This window comes from Macaca thibetana, chromosome 1, assembly GCF_024542745.1.
Source record: "Macaca thibetana thibetana isolate TM-01 chromosome 1, ASM2454274v1, whole genome shotgun sequence".
Lineage (NCBI taxonomy): Eukaryota > Metazoa > Chordata > Mammalia > Primates > Cercopithecidae > Macaca > Macaca thibetana.
Window position 1 is genome coordinate 20,979,821 of NC_065578.1, and position 17,259 is coordinate 20,997,079.

The window sequence follows — 17,259 nt, forward strand, 5'->3', positions numbered from 1 at the left end:
AATAGAGACTGGGTTTCAAGACAGGTCTCAAAACTCCTGACCTCCTGATGCGCTCTCCTGAGCCTCCCAAAGTGCTGGGATTATAGGCATGAGCCACTGCGCCCGGCCTACTCATTCATTCTTATAGTCAAGTAGTAAATTCAACAAATAGGTTTTTTAAAGCAATTAAGGCACTGAGGATATACAGAGAGTAAAATAGATGTCTCCTGACTTCTACTTGGAATTTTCTTTCCCTTACAATTTTGATAGCTGCTTTCTCTTGAATAACTATGTCATCTCTTTCTACTTTGCATTGCTCTCAAGAGAGTAATGTAAAAGTTTTATCTGTGCATGCATATCCATGACACACATTCATTTGTCATTATTTATCAAAAACCTGTTCCCTTCCCTGGCACTGGAGACATTGGAGAATGACAGTCTCAAGCAGTGCAGAGATGTAAGCAGGCAGAGGTAAGGACTTTGGTCTTAATGGCCTACACGGCGCTCCATCCACTGACTGTATTCTGTGTGCCTGCGTTGTGGTGTGGGTGGTCAGTTGGAACCCCGATGGGTATCTGGGCCACTGCCCAGGCCACACACAACCTTTGTGCAAAGGCCCTTCCAAAGACACTTGGTGAACGACTTGTAATAATTTAGTGATTTTATTTTTCGAAGAACAAGGCATTTGGTTGCTACCTGCTAGAACTGTTAGAGTAAATACACAGATTTATTTGTGCAGTGCACAACTTGGACAGTTCATACACCATGTTGTATTGACATGATTATTATTCTACATTGTATTTATTTAGATAGTGGGATTTAAAATAGGCTAAGATGGAGAACTGGGTGGGGAACAATTTTGTAATCCTTTTTAGTTCATAGTTCATATGTCACAATCACAGAATTGAGACTAGCTAATTTAAATCCCTGCATCTTGCACATGGTGAGGAAAGGTGAGGACATTTAAATGACTTTTTCCTGTCACTACACAGCTGTATGGTAGCAGAGCTGGGTGTGAAACCTGCATTCCTGGCCTTTCGTTTTGTAGTACTTACAGTGCTGTGTTAGGTCCAGTTTACCTCTTAAATCTGTATTCTTTTTTTTTTTTTTTTTTTTTTTTTTTGGAGACTGGGTCTTACTCTGTTGCCCAGGACTGCAGTCTCTGCCTCCTGATTTCAGGCAGTTCTCATGCCTCAGCCTGCCTCCCAAGTAGCTGGGACTACAGGCATGAGCTACCATGCCTGGCTAATTTTTGTATTTTTAGTTGAGATGGGGTTTCACCATGTTGGCCAGGCTGGTCTCGAACTCCTGACCTCAAGTGATCCGCCCGCCTCGGCCTCCCGAAGTGCTGGGATTACAGGTGTGAGCCACCGCGCCTGCCCTGAAATGTGTATTCTTAAGTCCCCCTGTCAAAGTCAAGTACTGCCTTCTTGTGGCTCTACCTAGTTTCTCTTAGAATCTCTGTATATGTCTTGTTTTGCTGCCATCAGGTAATTTGTGCATTAGAACTAACTTGTGACAGAACAGTTACACTTCTGTGAAGTTAGACACTTGCCTCTTAGAAGCATATCCAATGAGTCATTAAAGCCCTGCGTTGTAGAAAAATGTGAAATATATCTAATAAAGGAGTACAGTGGGAGGTTTAAAAGCACATTGCTGATTAGTGGGGTCAAGATGGGAGGAAAGCCCTGATTTTAATGCAGTATCATAGTCTCATAGGTGATTTCCCCAAAAGCAAATAAATGCTCAATGGATTTTGGGTCCACCATGCATTCCTTCTCTGAAGTAGAAGTGACAGATTTTCGGCTGGGCGCGGTGGCTCAAGCCTGTAATCCCAGCACTTTGGGAGGCCGAGATGGGTGGATCACGAGGTCAGGAGATGGAGACCATCCTGGCTAACACAGTGAAACCCCGTCTCTACTAAAAAATACAAAAAACTAGCCGGGCGAGGTGGCGGGCGCCTGTAGTCCCAGCTACTCGGGAGGCTGAGGCAGGAGAATGGCGTAAACCCGGGAGGCGGAGCTTGCAGTGAGCTGAGATCGGCCACTGCACTCCAGCCTGGGTGACAGAGCGAGACTCCGTCTCAAAAAAAAAAGAAGAAGTGACATATTTTCAAGGCAAAGGTAAGCATAACATTTTCTTAACGCTATTAAAATAGAGCACAGCATCATAACCGTTCTGTTTGCTCTGATGTATCCCGCAGAGCAGTACTTTTCTTGGTGTGAACTGTGGGCCGCTTATCTCAAGTCATCAGGATTCCTGGACCCTGTAGGATTTACTCTCAATCTTTAGGGGTAGAGACTAGGCGCCTACATTTTGAACAAGCATCTTTTTATTTTGATGAAGTTTGCATTATTGCTCCTAACAACATGCCCTTTGGCAGGTAGCTTCCATGTTTCTGGCCTCTATCTGTAAAATTGCATACTTATTGTTGAGGTTTTAAATGCAGTTCAGGTTCCTGGTTGGTCAACAATTAGATGGGAAGGCTAAAAAAAATGCTCCTGAGATTCTGAATCTGTAAGTTTATGATGGGACCTGAGAATCAATCTAATTTCTAAAAGAGTCCCAGATAGAACTTTGATTAGCTATGTTTAGGGACCAGTGCACACCTTGGTGATAGAACCTTTTTGAAACTTTCAAAAGTTAAAAGGGTTCTGTGTAATGTTACCTAAGCTTATTTTTAAAAAAGGAAAACAGTGCTTAGGGCCATATTGTTTTGAAATAGGATCTGAGCACCATTTAAATTTTCATAAAAAATTATTTTTTGGAGGCATCATTTCTTTAAAGCCCATCAGACTAATGCGCTATTGGTTTGAAACCCATGACATGAGATGATTTCTTGAGGATTTATTTATGTCAAACATGAATTTTAGAGTATTTCTGGGCTATAGGTCATTACAACTTATTTATTTTTTGGAGACAGGGTCTCACTCTGTCACCCAGGCTGAGTGCAGCGTTGTGGTCTTGGGTCACTGCATCCTCGACCTCCCCAGCTCAAACGATCCTCCCACCTCAGCCTCCCAAGTAGAAGGTACTACAGGTGTGTGACGCCATGCCTGGCTACTTTTTGTTTTTTTGTAGAGATGGGGTTTTGCCATGTTACCCAGGCTGGTCTTGAACTCCTGAGCTGATCACCCACCTCGGCCTCCCAGAGTGCTGGATTACATGAGCCACCGTGCCCGGCCAGGTGTGGATTTCTGAGTGGAGGGAATGTGAACAAAGGAGGGCCCAGGCATGTTTGCAGAGTGGCTGGGGGCTCTGTTTCACCACCGCATAGGGACAGGTGCAGTAGGAAGAACGGTAGCCTCAAGGCCCCCGTAAGTAAATTAGTGCATTAAGGAAGGAATATTAATCACATCCAGGAGGGCTCTGCCCTAACTGCTAAAGATCACAAAAGAAATGGGGACATACTCTGGCGAAATAACAGCTTTGTTAATTGAACTCTTACTGTGTGCTTTGCATTGTGTTAAGCACATGGTGTTATCACACTTGGTACTCACAACAGCTCTGAGGTTGATAGTACAGGTATCTTCATTTTATGGAGTAGGACTCTGAGACATCATCGCTTGGTGTCTGTAGCCAGAGTTGGAGATCGTATCTGTCTGATTTTGGAACCTGTGTGTTTATTCATTACATATCTTATGTGGAAATAAAATGTATGTGACTAATTACAAAGCTGGAAATTGTAGTTCAAGCATCATATAGTGCACAGGACAAGCAAAGCAGCATAAAAGGCTTCATCTGTAAGGGTAGGTTTGTTGGGTAGGCACTTTTTGTGGGAGGTGACTTTAGGATTGGTTGTAGCATGAGAGAATGACATCTTCCTTTAGAGGATCTAAAGGTGTAACTTTGGAGGATGGTAGGGTGCCTTTGCCCATTGTGTCATTTGGTCCTTTTAAAAATTTGAGTGTTTATTCTGTACATGACTCTTTGAAGCCCTTGTGTGAAGTAACTCGGTCTTCTCAGCAATCCCCCGTTTTTTCATATGTGGAAACTGAGGCATGTTATGATACGAAACTTGTCCAAGAATTCAGAGCTAGTAAGTGAGGGAGCTGGGATTATAATTTAAGTAGTCTGTCTCTAGAGTCTGCTCAGTTGACCTTTTTTTTTTTTTTTTTTTTTTTTTTTTTTTAAATTATAGTAGGCCTGTGAGTTGGGAAGAGCAGGGTTTGTTTGGTGAGAAAGTTCCTCCTTAGTGAATACCCAAGGTCTGAGGAGGGCTAGGAGCCAGCTCTGCAACCTGGTTCTCTTCTTTCATTCGCTTGACCCAAGCATAGGGAGATGACTGGGGCTCTGGCTACATCTTCGCAAATGGTCAGGGATCCTCATGCAGTTTTTGAGTTTAAGTAGTAAACTCCTAAACTTCAAATCATGTTTGTGTTATTGATTTCACTTGACCTCAGTTACAACTCTGTAAAAGAGGCAGGGATGGATGATGTCATTTGTCAAATGGCAAAACTGAGGCGAAACAACTTGGCGTTGGTGTTGTGCAAAGTACATGCATAGGCTTTGGATTTGAGTTTGGCTCTGCCACTAACTTGATCTATGTCTTCAGGCAAGTAACTTAAATGCTGTGAGTGTTGCATTCTCTGTGAATGGAAATAGCTGTACTTTGCCCAAGAGTTGTGAGAACTACATGAATTGCTATATGTGAAGCTCTTAGCACAGTGCCTGGCAAGTAGAAGGTACTCATCTGTGAATGGGGTAGATAGCAGCTGTCATCATCACTTTCATCATTTTGGCTCACATCAAATCAGAACCAGAAAACCCTGTTGACTTCTGGGTCTGAGGCTGCTGTATCAGTGAGGGACTTCCTCCTCATACTCATTGCCAGGAGTAGGGTAAGGCTTTTAATTTCACCTCTGACCAACTCGGATAGGGCTGGAAACGTGTATGGAGTTCCAGACCCACTATGGGGCCCCAGTGCCAACTTCTTAGCCCTCCTTTGTAAGGTTTGCATTAGTCTGATGGGAGAGGAATTTTTTTGTCTTGATTCTGAAGCTATTAAAGAAATGTTCCTTTTTCTCCATAACTTGAGGATTTCACAGTTGTATTGGAATTATTGGTGTTAAGCAGTTAGATCCATCCCTTGGCAGCTTGTTGAAGGGTGGGCGGGCACCTGTGAATTATTCACTGGCTTCGTGTAAGAATGACTTTACTGGAGGGTGCTGAGTTTGTGATTATCTCCTCTGCTGTTAGAAAACTCTGTGAACTCTGGTACATACAGCATGATGAATCAAGTCACGTTTTTGCTCCTAGCTTGCATTATGGTGCTTGATATTATATCTTCATTTCTCCCATGGTAGTAATAACACTGTTGGAAAGAGCTCTCATTTGGGAGTTGAAGACCCAGGTTCTAATTGAGGTATCAGAGTTTCCTTGGGCAAGTTGCTATACCTTTTTGGGCCTTGGTTTCCTCATCTCAATAAAATGAGTTTCTGTTCCTTTTTGGTTTGTGTCTTTTTTTCAGTAGTCTTTTTGGTTTGTGTCTTCCTTTTCCTAAACAAAAGCTTATATAGAGCCCCACTATAGAAACAGAAAAGGTGTATGAAACAGAGATGCTGTAGTCAAGGCAGGCCCAGCAGTTTTGCTCTTCCCACTGCCTCCTTGTCACAGAGATAAACTTTGTGCAGCCCTAGTAACCTCTAAGGTATTGCCAAGGAATTTGACCACCACCAGTGCAGGATCGTTTCTGTAGCCTCTTATGTTTCAGGATTTTTTGCTAGCAGGTAGTTAACAAAAATCTATAAAACCTGTATACTAAATATACAAGTAGACTAGTGAGTCTTTAAGAATTTTGTTTGATTATGGCCGGGCGCGGTGGCTCAAGCCTGTCATCCCAGCACTTTGGGAGGCCGAGGCGGGTGGATCACGAGGTCAGGAGATCGAGACCATCCTGGCTAACATGGTGAAACCCCGTCTCTACTAAAAATACAAAAAAAAAAACCTAGCCGGGCGTGCTGGCGGGCGCCTGTAGTCCTAGCTACTCGGAGGCTGAGGCAGGACAATGGCGTAAACCCGGGAGGCGGAGCTTGCAGTGAGCCGAGATCGCGCCACTGCACTCCAGCCTGGGTGACACAGCGAGTCTCCGTCTCAAAAAAAAAAAAAAAAAAAGAAAAAAAAACCTGTATACTAAATATACAAGTAGACTAGTGAGTCTTTAAGAATTTTGTTTGATTATGGCCGGGCGCGGTGGCTCAAGCCTGTAATCCCAGCACTTTGGGAGGCCGAGATGGGCGGATCACGAGGTCAGGAGATAGAGACCATCCTGGCTAACATGGTGAAACCCCGTCTCTACTAAAAAATACAAAAAACTAGCTGGGCGAGGTGGCAGGCGCCTGTAGTCCCAGCTACTTGGGAGGCTGAGGCAGGAGAACGGTGTAAACTCGGTAGGCGGAGCTTGCAGTGAGCTGAGATGCGGCCACTGCACTCTAGCCTGGGCGACAGAGCGAGACTCCGTCTCAAAAAAAAAAAAAAAAAAAAATTGTGATTATTATCCATATAGGGATCATCTTTGATGAGTCTAGATTTTTACTGATATAGTTGAGAGATTCTAAGTTTGGTTCAGTCTGTAGTGTTTTTAAAAAATACGTATAGCGGTAACCAGTAAAGACTGAGTTGGTTTTTGTTTATAGGATAAATATGGCTACTGCTGCTTTTTTTTTTTTTTTTTTTTGGATATGAAGTTATGCTCTTGTGCCCAGGCTGGAGTGTAATGGCATGATCTTGGCTCACCGCAACCTCCACCTCCCGGGTTCAAGCAGTTCTCCTGCCTCAGCCTCCTGAGTAGCTGGGATTACAGGCATGTGCCACCACGCCCATCTAATCTCTTGGTATTTTTGGTAGAGATGGGGGCTTCTCCATGTTGGTCAGGCTGGTCTCGAACTCCCAACCTCAGATGATCCTCCTGCCTTGACCTCACAAAGTGCTGGGATTACAGGCGTGAGCCACTGGGCCTGGCCAAATACGGCTTCTTAAACAGCCACAGACAGCATATTTTTCTGCCTTATGGATCGCTTCCTTTTGGGAGTACCAGTAGGATCCAAGCATAAATATAACTCAGTGGTAAAATTAGCTCCCTTTATACAGACTTAACTGTCTCCCTTCTTGTAAGTATCCTGGCATTCTTCATTACAGTTTATGTAAAATAGCATATTTCCTGTTGTTGTTGTTTCAGGAATCATTCTAGTGCCAGTTCTATGTAGAACCTTTTGATATTAAAGAGAAAAACAGTATTAAATAGTAGGAAAAGCACATATATTTTGGAGTAGAAGGACTTAACTTTGAATCTGGCTCTGTTAATGACCAGCTGTGTTTGGGCAAACTGCTTTAGTTTTTGAGTCTTGATTTACACATCTGTAAAATCGAGCCATTTATGCCTGCTTACCTTTTGCAGATTTGTCATTAGGATTTAGGGATAAGGTACTCTCCTCCAATAAGCACTCAGGCAAAAGGATAGACAAAGCTTTGTATGATAGGGAGTTCTCATAGAAGAACAGCCAATTTTATAATGTTAGTGGGTACAAAATGGTAATTCGTCACTGTGATTTACTTTTGTTTAGGCATTTATTCATTTCAGGAATGCTTGTCTATATCTTGTCTGTTTTGTAGGAGGCAGTATAGAGTAGTATTAAAAACGTAGACTCTAGAGCCAGACTGCCTGGTTTTGAATCTTGGGTTCACTGTTTACTGACTGTGTGATACTGGGCAAGATATTTAACTTGGATGTTTTTCTTGTGAGGATAGTAGCAATACCACCTCACGGGGTTTCGTGAGGATTAGACAAGTTCATGTGCGTAAATTGCCTAGTACAGTGTTTGGTTATTTTTGTTAGCTGTTGTATGATTATCTTGAGGGAAGCTTGCTGCTTAGAGATCTTGAGACTTACAGAGCTAGCGCACATTGCACATATGTTTGAATTGAGCATTTCATGTAGTCTGTGTTGAGTAGTTCAGATGGGTAGGAATGTAGTTCAAAAAACCTGTCAAGCAATCCCAGCAGTATTTTCTTTTTTTTTTTTGAGACGGAGTCTCACTCTGTCGCCCAGGCTGGAGTGCAGTGGCCGGATCTCAGCTCACTGCAAGCTCCGCCTCCCGGGTTCACACCATTCTCCTGCCTCAGCCTCCCGAGTCGCTGGGACTACAGGCGCCCGCCGCCTCGCCCGGCTAGTTTTTTGTATTTTTTTTTAGTAGAGACGGGGTTTCACCGTGTTAGCCAGGATGGTCTCGATCTCCTGACCTCGTGATCCGCCCGTCTCGGCCTCCCAAAGTGCTGGGATTACAGGCTTGAGCCACCGCGCCCGGCCTCCCAGCAGTATTTTCTTTCTGGATAAGACCCCAGCTAGTGCTGAAATGTGGTGAGACCTGTGTTTCCTCCCTGAAAATAATGACCAAGATTTTACATTTGCACAGTGTGTCACATTCTTTCAGTTTATCCCCACAGTCTGTGAGGTGAGTAGGCCAAGGGTGGTAATTAATTACATTTTAAAATAAGGGTATGGTCGCTGGGAAGGAAAACAATTTGCTTAGAGTTGCACAGCTGTTTGGTGACTAAACTCCAGGCCTCTGTTTTTAGGCCAGTGTACTTTTATGCCAGCCTGATCCTGCTCTCTTCTGATAGAGGTTCTAAGGAATTGTTACCACGTAGTAACCAGTGATCTATGAATCATGACCTTGGGGTTGAGAGTTGTAACCAGTGCCTTTTTAGCTCATAGAGCTCTTGGAGGAGCTAATGGTGCTTCCCCATGGGGTCAGTGGTGGGGTCTGATGCACCTCTGGGAATAATAGTAATAAAAGGAAGAAACAAAGTGTGATTTGCCTGATTGAGGGTGACTAGAAGTGACTTTGGGAACACATCTAATTGTCTGTCAGTAGACTTATTTTGCCACATTCAGTCACTGCCTACAGTGATTTACAGCCATATTTCTTAACAAGCAACATTTTTCTTTGGTATGCCTTAGTGGTATACCTGGTATAGATCTAAAGGAACTGTATCTTTCCCTACATAACACTAGCAATGCAGTTCATTCATTTGTCCATAAATTCGTTTATTTAACAAACATCTGCTTAGTACCTGTATTAGTGTGTTCTCAACGCTCCTTATAAAGACATACCAAAGACTGGGTAATTTATAAAGGAAAAGAGGTTTAATTGATTCACAGTTCAGCATGGCTGGGGAGGCCTCAGGAAACTTACAGTCATGGCGGAAGGGGAAGCAAACACGTCCTTCTTCACATGGCGGCAGGAGAGAGAAGTGCAGAGCAAAGTTGGAGGTGGGGTGGGGGAAACCCCTTATAAAACCATCAGATCTTGTGAGAACTCATTATCACAAGAACAGCATGGAGGTAACCACCCTCGTGATTCAGTTACCTCCCTCCAAGTCCCTCCCATGACACGTGGGGATATGGGGATTATGGGAACTATAATTCAAGATGAGATTTGGGTGGGGACACAGCCAAACCAAATCAGTAACTCTCATGATGCAGCAGGATGACCAAGACAAAATTCTTACACTGGTGGAACTTACATTCTCGTAGGGGGAGGCAGACAGATGATTAAAATGTGTATGTCAGAGATGGTGTTAAGTGCTGTAGAGAAAAAGTAGGGGACTCCACAGTCCCATCAGGTCTGATTACTTACACTTCTGAGATTTAAAAAACGAGATCCTTGAAAGTCTTAAAAGACTATAAGGAAATAAAACTCCTCAAAATCTAGGTTTTGTATATATCATAGAACCGTAAGTATTTTAAAGAGCTAGAAGATTCAGATTATGTTTGTTTATTCTCGATTTTAGTTGCTTTATAGTCTTACTTGGTTCAAGTTAATTGAACTTGGTTCAGGCCAAGTTATCAGCGATGGGAATGATAATGATAGGTGAGTCTCTCAGCTTTAAAAAGACTGTGGGAAGGACTTTTAGAGGTTACTTAGACCAGCCCTCTCAATTTTGGCAGGGTGAGGTGAGTGTAACAGCTTTATTGAGATATAATTCCTGTACCAAACAATTCACTTATTTAAAGTGTACAAGTCAGTGGTTTTTAGTTTATTCACAAAGTTGTGCAACTATCACCTGACAAATTTTAGAATTTTCTCTTTCCTTCAAAAACTCTGTACCCTTTAGCTATCATCCCCTGAAACTTTCTGTCCCATCTGCCCAGCCCTAAACAACTGCTGAACCACTTCCTGTCACTGTAGATTTGCCCATTATGGATAGTTCGTATAATTATAATATGTAGTCTTTTTTAACCAACTGTTTCACTTAGCATGTTTCAAGGTTCATCCGTATGGTAGCATGTGTCATTACTTCATTCCTTTTTATGGCTGAATAGTATTCCATTGTATGGAGATACCACATTTGGCTTATTCATTCCATCAAATGATGGACACGTGAGTTATTTCCACTTTAGGTTACAATGAACATTGTGTACACATTTTTACGTGGTCTCTCAGTTTTCAGATGAAGCAAATGGAGTGGGGTGATTTGCCCAGTTCCCAGTGTAGTGTCCAATGCATTGTGGGGCTAGAGGAGGCAGTGGTGCCATCTACTTGACCAAGATCGTAGCTAGCCGTGAGGAGCTTGGAGCATGTAGAGATTTCTGGAAGAATTGAAATTATGTTTAGTTTCGGGGCCTTCTTTTCCTTCAGGAGGAGTGATACAACAGCATGAGGATGGACTTTGGTGTCACATTTTCTACTGAGCCTCTGTAACCCTGGACAAGTGACTTCTATAAGCCTTGGCTTTCTCGTTTGAAAAATGGAATTAATAACGTACCTTGCACTGTTGTGAAGACTAGCAATAATATAGGTAAAGCACTCACCAGTATACCTAGCTGTCTAAGTGGTATCATCATTTAGGAAGTTACTGGAAGGACCAAGGAAAATGACTGTGAGGTGGGCCTGTAATGATCCAGAGCAGCCACTAGATGGCAGAGAAACAGCAAGAAAAGAGTCGCTGGTTGTGCACCTGGAACTTAGCAAGGTTTCTTAAGCTTCTTTCTAATTGTCCGTGAGAGGAGAGTACAGGCTCCCACATTGCTGGGAAAAGAGCCCACTGCCCACAGAATGTCATCACCCCATACCTGCAGCCTGTGCAGATACAGAAACATTACTGCACTCCAAAGCTTTTGATCTTGCTTCTCATTTCTTAAAATAATTGCTGCCAATTCCCTAGACCCCAGTGTGCTTGATGGTTGTGAAATTACCTTTCAGTTAACCTTCAGCCAAGTATCAGTCTTCATTCTCCTTGTTTGTTTTATTTTTATTTTATTTTAAATTGGGTCGTGAGTCAAGCCTTGGTGTAGAGTCTGTTGTTGGGGAACTTGCAGACCCAGACATCCTCTGTTTTAGACAGATACATTCCATCCCTACAAGCAGAATTAAACTTAGACTGTCAGGGAATAGTGAAATGTCTGTGTGTGGGATGGTGCTTGGAGAAAATTGGTCGATTTTAGGGCTGTTTAGGTTGTTTGAAATAGGTACAAGCAGAGAACTTTTGAGAGCAACCATTGGGACTGTTATACCAGATGACCTCTCCCTTCTTACAGAGTTCTGAGTCTATGTCGCCAGAATGGGTAAGTCAGTGGAAGGTTCACCTTTTCCCTGGGCCATTTAGGAGGACTTCCTGCTCTTGGTTTCTCTCAGTCCCCTTTTGCTGCCAAGGAGGGCAGTTGTGTTTCTAATGGAGTTGAGGCTGCCTGGTTTGTAGAGGCCAGTGAATTGAGGATAGAAAAAGCAGATGAGTTAGGGGCAAATTGGTGGGCTGGAAGTAGCCTTGAAAAAGATCATGTGGTCCAGCAATGAATGTTTGACTTAGGAAGACAATAAACCTCTAGTCCTGAGGCCCTGCAACCAGACTGAGAGGGTCGTGGGCAGGCCTGAAACTTAAGACAGAAGTATATGACTGAGGTCAGTTCCTGGGCCTCAGCAGGTCTGGTTCTTGTTCATTGGGAACCAAGTGGCTCTGGTCTGACACTATCTGATTTTCTTAATGTCTCTACTCTCTTAACCTGTGGTTGAGCCTCGCTGTCTAGCATGCTGTTGAGCACATAGTTCAGTTGTATGAACAGAAGAAAGGGAAAAAAGAGGGGAGTCAGGAATGCAAAAGAAGGCAACAGGGAAAAAGCTTGCACGGGTCGTAATACATTCTATTTATAAGGCTGCTGAAAAAATGCTTTCATGTTCATCTTCATAAAAGACTGTGAGGCAAGTAAAACAGGTGTTTATTTTATAAATGAGAAAACTGGCTTAGAGTTGAGTTTCTACAAGATTTTACAGATTGAACTGGAGTCTTTTGGTTCTGAATCCAGTGTTCCCTCTACTCAAACACCTTACTTTTGTGTGGGTGGTGCCTCTTCTCCCTTTTCTGTGGTTAAGAAGGCTAGAACTGGCCTTCTATTCATTCATAAAGTGGGTAAGAGTCATCCTTGGAAGTATGTAGGGATTTCATCCTTAGCACGTCTCAGGTCCCTGTTTCCCTCCATGAAGCCACATACCCTTGGGACAGGCTGTTGCTCAGATTGAGGTAGAAGTGACTTACGGAAACTGGCCTGGCAGCGGCTGCTTTGGGTTCCAGATTAAGGAATGTGGGTTTTGCTTCCATCATACAAATTTTTCCCTTCATGTGTTAAAGGGAGTCCTCCTGCCCTTTTTGGGGTTGAGAAATCGGAAGAAGGAACTTTCTTCCTTTTTTTTTCTTTTGAGACGGAGTGTTGCACTGTTGCCTGGGCTGAAGTGCAATGACACGATCTCAGCTCACTGCAGCCTCTGCCTCCTGGGTTCACGCGATTCTCCTGCCTCATCCTCCTGAGTAACTGGGATTACAGGTGCATACCACCACACCCAGCTGATTTTTTGTGTTTTTAGTAGAGACGGGGTTTCACTATGTTGGCCAGACTGGTCTCGAACTCCTGACCTTGTGATCTGCCCACTTTGGCCTCCCAAAGTGCTGGGATTACAGGCGTGAGCCACCACGCCCGGCCAAGAAGGAACATTTTTTTCAAAAGCAGTTTTCAGGTTACCACAGAAGTTACAGGTTTTGGAATAAAACGAATCTAGGTTTCAAACCTCTTTGTGCCATCTAATAGCTGTGGCTTTGGAGAAATCTATTAACCTCTAAGCTTTAGTTTCTTTATCCCTAAAATTATTGCTGTGTCGTAGGACTGGTGAGAATTAGAGATGTGTGCACGAGAATGGCATGTAGTGAGTGTCTTTACGTTCTAGCTGTTCATGTCTCTGCTGTGTGCTTCCAAGTTACCTTCTGCTTTGGGGTGCTGAGAGCAGGAATCCCGGGCCAAGGCCTGGTTTTGGGGAAGTTCACCCCAGGGGCTATAGAATCTGGTGCATTTTTATTTTCCCAGGAGAAGGGGGAGGATGTCTTTAAACTTTTTGCTGGCTGCTGGGCCCTGGGACAAAGGGGAGACAAGCCCCAGGGCTGAGACAATCATGTCTTTATTATCTCAGATGTCTCAGGCCTGTCCCCCGCCTGGAGATATATGGCTGGGAAGGCTAACTCCGTGGCCTCGGCGCGATTCCAGGTCCTAGGAATGTCTGGCTGTTTTATAGCAAACAGAATCACGCACAACAGCCCAGCATCCAGGCATCTCCACCCCAGCAAGCTCATTCTCCCCGCCAGCTTGTAAAACAGTGGGACCTACAGCAGTGTGACACAGGCCCCATGGCTCTTGGGGTCTCAACACCTTGGCATAGGGCAGCAGTCGTGGGCAATGTTGAACCCATCTAAGACTTTGGGCACAGGGCCAGCAGTGCAGGCCTGGCTGTATCCAGGGACCACCTTTCAGACCAGGCCCTGCCTGGCTTAGTTCTCACTTGCAAGCTATGGGCTGCCCTGATTCTAGCCTGTTTCTCTTCTTTTGACCCATTTGGGGAGCAGCTGCAGGGAGCCACTGAGAAGGCTTGTTTACAGATGCACTTGGCACAGGATGGGGAGACCAGCAGCGATGAGTCCTGAGTTCCAACTTCCAGCTGCTCCCAGGTGCTGAGAAGCCTTCTACTTTGGGCCCCGAAAAAACAAGTCCACACTGTTGTCTTTGGCTAGGGCTTCAGGAACTTGGAGATGAGGAGACTAGAAGACAGTGGGTCGGATAGCTGTCCAGGACGTCATCTATAACAAAGCCGTGTGGGCTGGCCCTCCAGGGAGGCCTTGCACAGGGACCATGGGTTGTGGACCCAGGCTGAGGCTCTTTTCTGGGGCCCTGAAAGGGGCATTAAGGGGCCTTGAAGTTCAGGGATAGTAGTGGGTAGAGATAGTTTAATCTGTTCCCTGGACTTGTTTATTATGGAGAGGAGTCCAGAGTAACAGTCATAGACCTGTAGCATTTTAGAAAAGGGCTGGAGCCCACTCCTGTGTGGCCATTCATCAGAGAGTCAGTCTATCTTGTACCTCTCTGATGGTCAGTAGATGGTTATGTTTTCTCCCCTAACATGCATGTCTCAGTTCATTTGACATTCAGTGCATCCTTCCCACCCTCAATATGAAATAGAAGTTCCAGATCCCACCCTGAAGGTGCTCACAGTTTAATGGGGGGTATGAATGTATAAGCAGTAGTATGTATGACACCATATGGCTTGTACCTCGGGAAGCACAGGTCTGTCAAAGGAGCATCAGCCCTTTTTTTCTGTAAAATGTGTTCTCTGCCCAACTGAAGTCTTGGGGAGCCTACTCTTAAACATCTACTGGCTCAGGATTCTCAGGATTGGAAGTGGGGGCAGGAACATTCTCTGATGTTAAAAGCAGTAATAGCTAATGACTGAGCCCTGGCTTTGTGACCAGCAATGTGCTAAGGGTTTTACATGCTGTATCTTCATGATAGCCCTGTGAGATGGCTACTCTTTTCATTCTCAGTTTATAACTGAGGAAACAAGTTAATGACTTGCCCAAGGTTCACAGCCAGTCCGTGGTAGAGCTGGAGTTATTTGACTCCACAACTTCAAAAAGAAATTATTTTTGAGAATGTTCTGAGCTATTTTTTCTTGTAACTGGTGCTATTGGTGGGATGTTGTGGCTAACTTCTTTACAGAAAATGTAAAAATTTCTAGAATAGAGTTGACATTAAGCCTCTTACATGTCAATAACTAAATTATTAGTTTACTTAAGTTGAAATTAGTCAACTGGCAGTTAAAAGTGGTGTTCAGTATTTATTTCTATAGAAAAGTGGTAAGGTGTGGCTGGGCACGATGGCTCACACCTGTTAGACCATCCTGGCCAACATGGTGAAACCCTGTCTCTACATTAAAATAAAATTAAAAAAATTATAAAGACAGATTCTCACTCTGTCATCCAGGCTGAAGTGTAGTGTGCAATCATAGCTCACTGTAGCCTTGAACTTTTTTTTTTTCCTTTTTGAGGCTGAGTCTTGCCCTGTTGCCTAGGCTGGAGTGCGTTGGTGTGGTCTCAGCTCACTGCAACCTCTGTTTCTCCAGTTCAAGCGATTCTCCTGCCTCAGCCTCCCAAGCAGCTGGGATTACAGGCCTGTGCCACCATGCCCGGCTAATTTTTTGTATTTTTAGTAGAGACGGGGTTTCACCATGTTGGCTAGGTTGGTCTCGAACTCCTGATTTCGTGATCTGCCTGCCTCGGCCTCCCAAAGTGCTGGGACTACAGGCATGAGCCACTGCACCTTGAACTTGAACAAGCTGGCCAGCCTTGAACTTCTGACTCTAGAACTTGTACTACCAGCTCCCCTTGGGCGCAGTAACAGAATAGCTGGTGGACAAATGATGTGTAGAATTTGAAATGCTTATTTTATCAGATGAGAATAATAGAAAAAAAATGCTTATTTTAAAATCACTATTGTGTTGATTTGTTTTTAGTCACAAGATTTATTTTGAAATGACAGATTTAACAAAGCAGGGGTTTGTCTCTCAAAGGCAGGGGACATAGGTTAAAGGTTGAGAATCTCTTGCTTGCCAGCAAGTGGCTGCTTCAGTGGGTGAGCTGTACAGAGCTGTGACCCTTGAGGGCACAGTGGAGGGGAGTAACCAGCTTTTCCCCTTGCCATACTGGGGTCCCCCTATCAAACTGAAGCCTGCTGTGGTTGGAAATGGGCACCTGAGCAGCTTGGGGACCAGGAATCACACCCACATTGAGTGTATCCTAGATTCTGAGATGAGAGGGTCAGGGTGTGTAGAGGGTTGTCACGCAGCATCTGGCTGTGCTGACTTGCCCAGGTGGGAAGGGTGAATGTGTGTGTCCCAGGTCAGAAGTGAAGGGAATGGGAGAGGGAACTATTCATTGGATGCCGACCTGCATTGTGGTTCAGTTCTCACAGGAGTTCTTTGAGATGGGACAGATGGGGAAGCTGTGCAACCTCAGCTCTCAGGCTTTTCCTGCCACACTATTGCCTGTTGTTCTGGAGAGCAAGTCTCAAGTCCCTTTTCCTCACACCCTTCTGATTGCAGGATTGAGCCGCTCCTCTCAGCCTGCCTCTTTCCCCATTGAAGCTGTCTGAATTCAGAGCAGCAGCCCCGGATCCTCTTGGTCACTTCTCTGGATCCACTCCAGCTCTATGATGAATCAGAGGGGCAGCAGCTCGCCCTGTCCTGGCTATGATAACCATCAGCCATTCTTGAAGCTTCCCAGGTGGCTCCAGCCGCTGTCCAAGAAGGGGATGGGGGAGGAGGCCCAGGTTGCAGGAGGTGCTGGAAGGAAGGAGGAGGAGAGATGGGAGAAGAGAGACCCAGCAAGCAAATTCTAGTGTCACAACCTGATGAGACCAGGAGCCTGGAATGCCATCCTTCACATGCCCAATACATATTTCCCTCACTCTTAAGGAAAGAGCTAGTGTTCTGGCCAGTGACTACCGTCAGCGTCCCCGATAGCCCTGCCCTTCCCAGTCCATAGAGCACTTCCCCATACAGTGTTTCACTTGGACCTCCAGCAACCATAATGGTGGAAGTGTGGGGTCAGGAAGGCTGTGTAGAATGGAGGCTTTAGAATTAGAACTGGGTCCAGTCCTGGCCCTGCGGTATCTTCATCTCTACTTTACAGATGAGGTTAAGAGGTTTATGAACTTGCTTCAGATTCCTCAGGCTGCCAGCAATGAGGAATGAGACCCCAGGTCTTCTGATGCCTAGAAAGAGGCTTCATGAGGAGAGAAGGGAGACGCAAGCATCTATAGGGCTCTGGTTAGGTGCTGGTTAAAGTCCTGCTTAGGAATCTGCTTGTTGCTGTGTACTTACGATCTGTTTGTTTTCCTTCAATTTCCTAGTAAAAGATGTTTTTGAAAAATACCTCCGTTTGGCTGAACTGAAGGGGAAAAGGACTCGT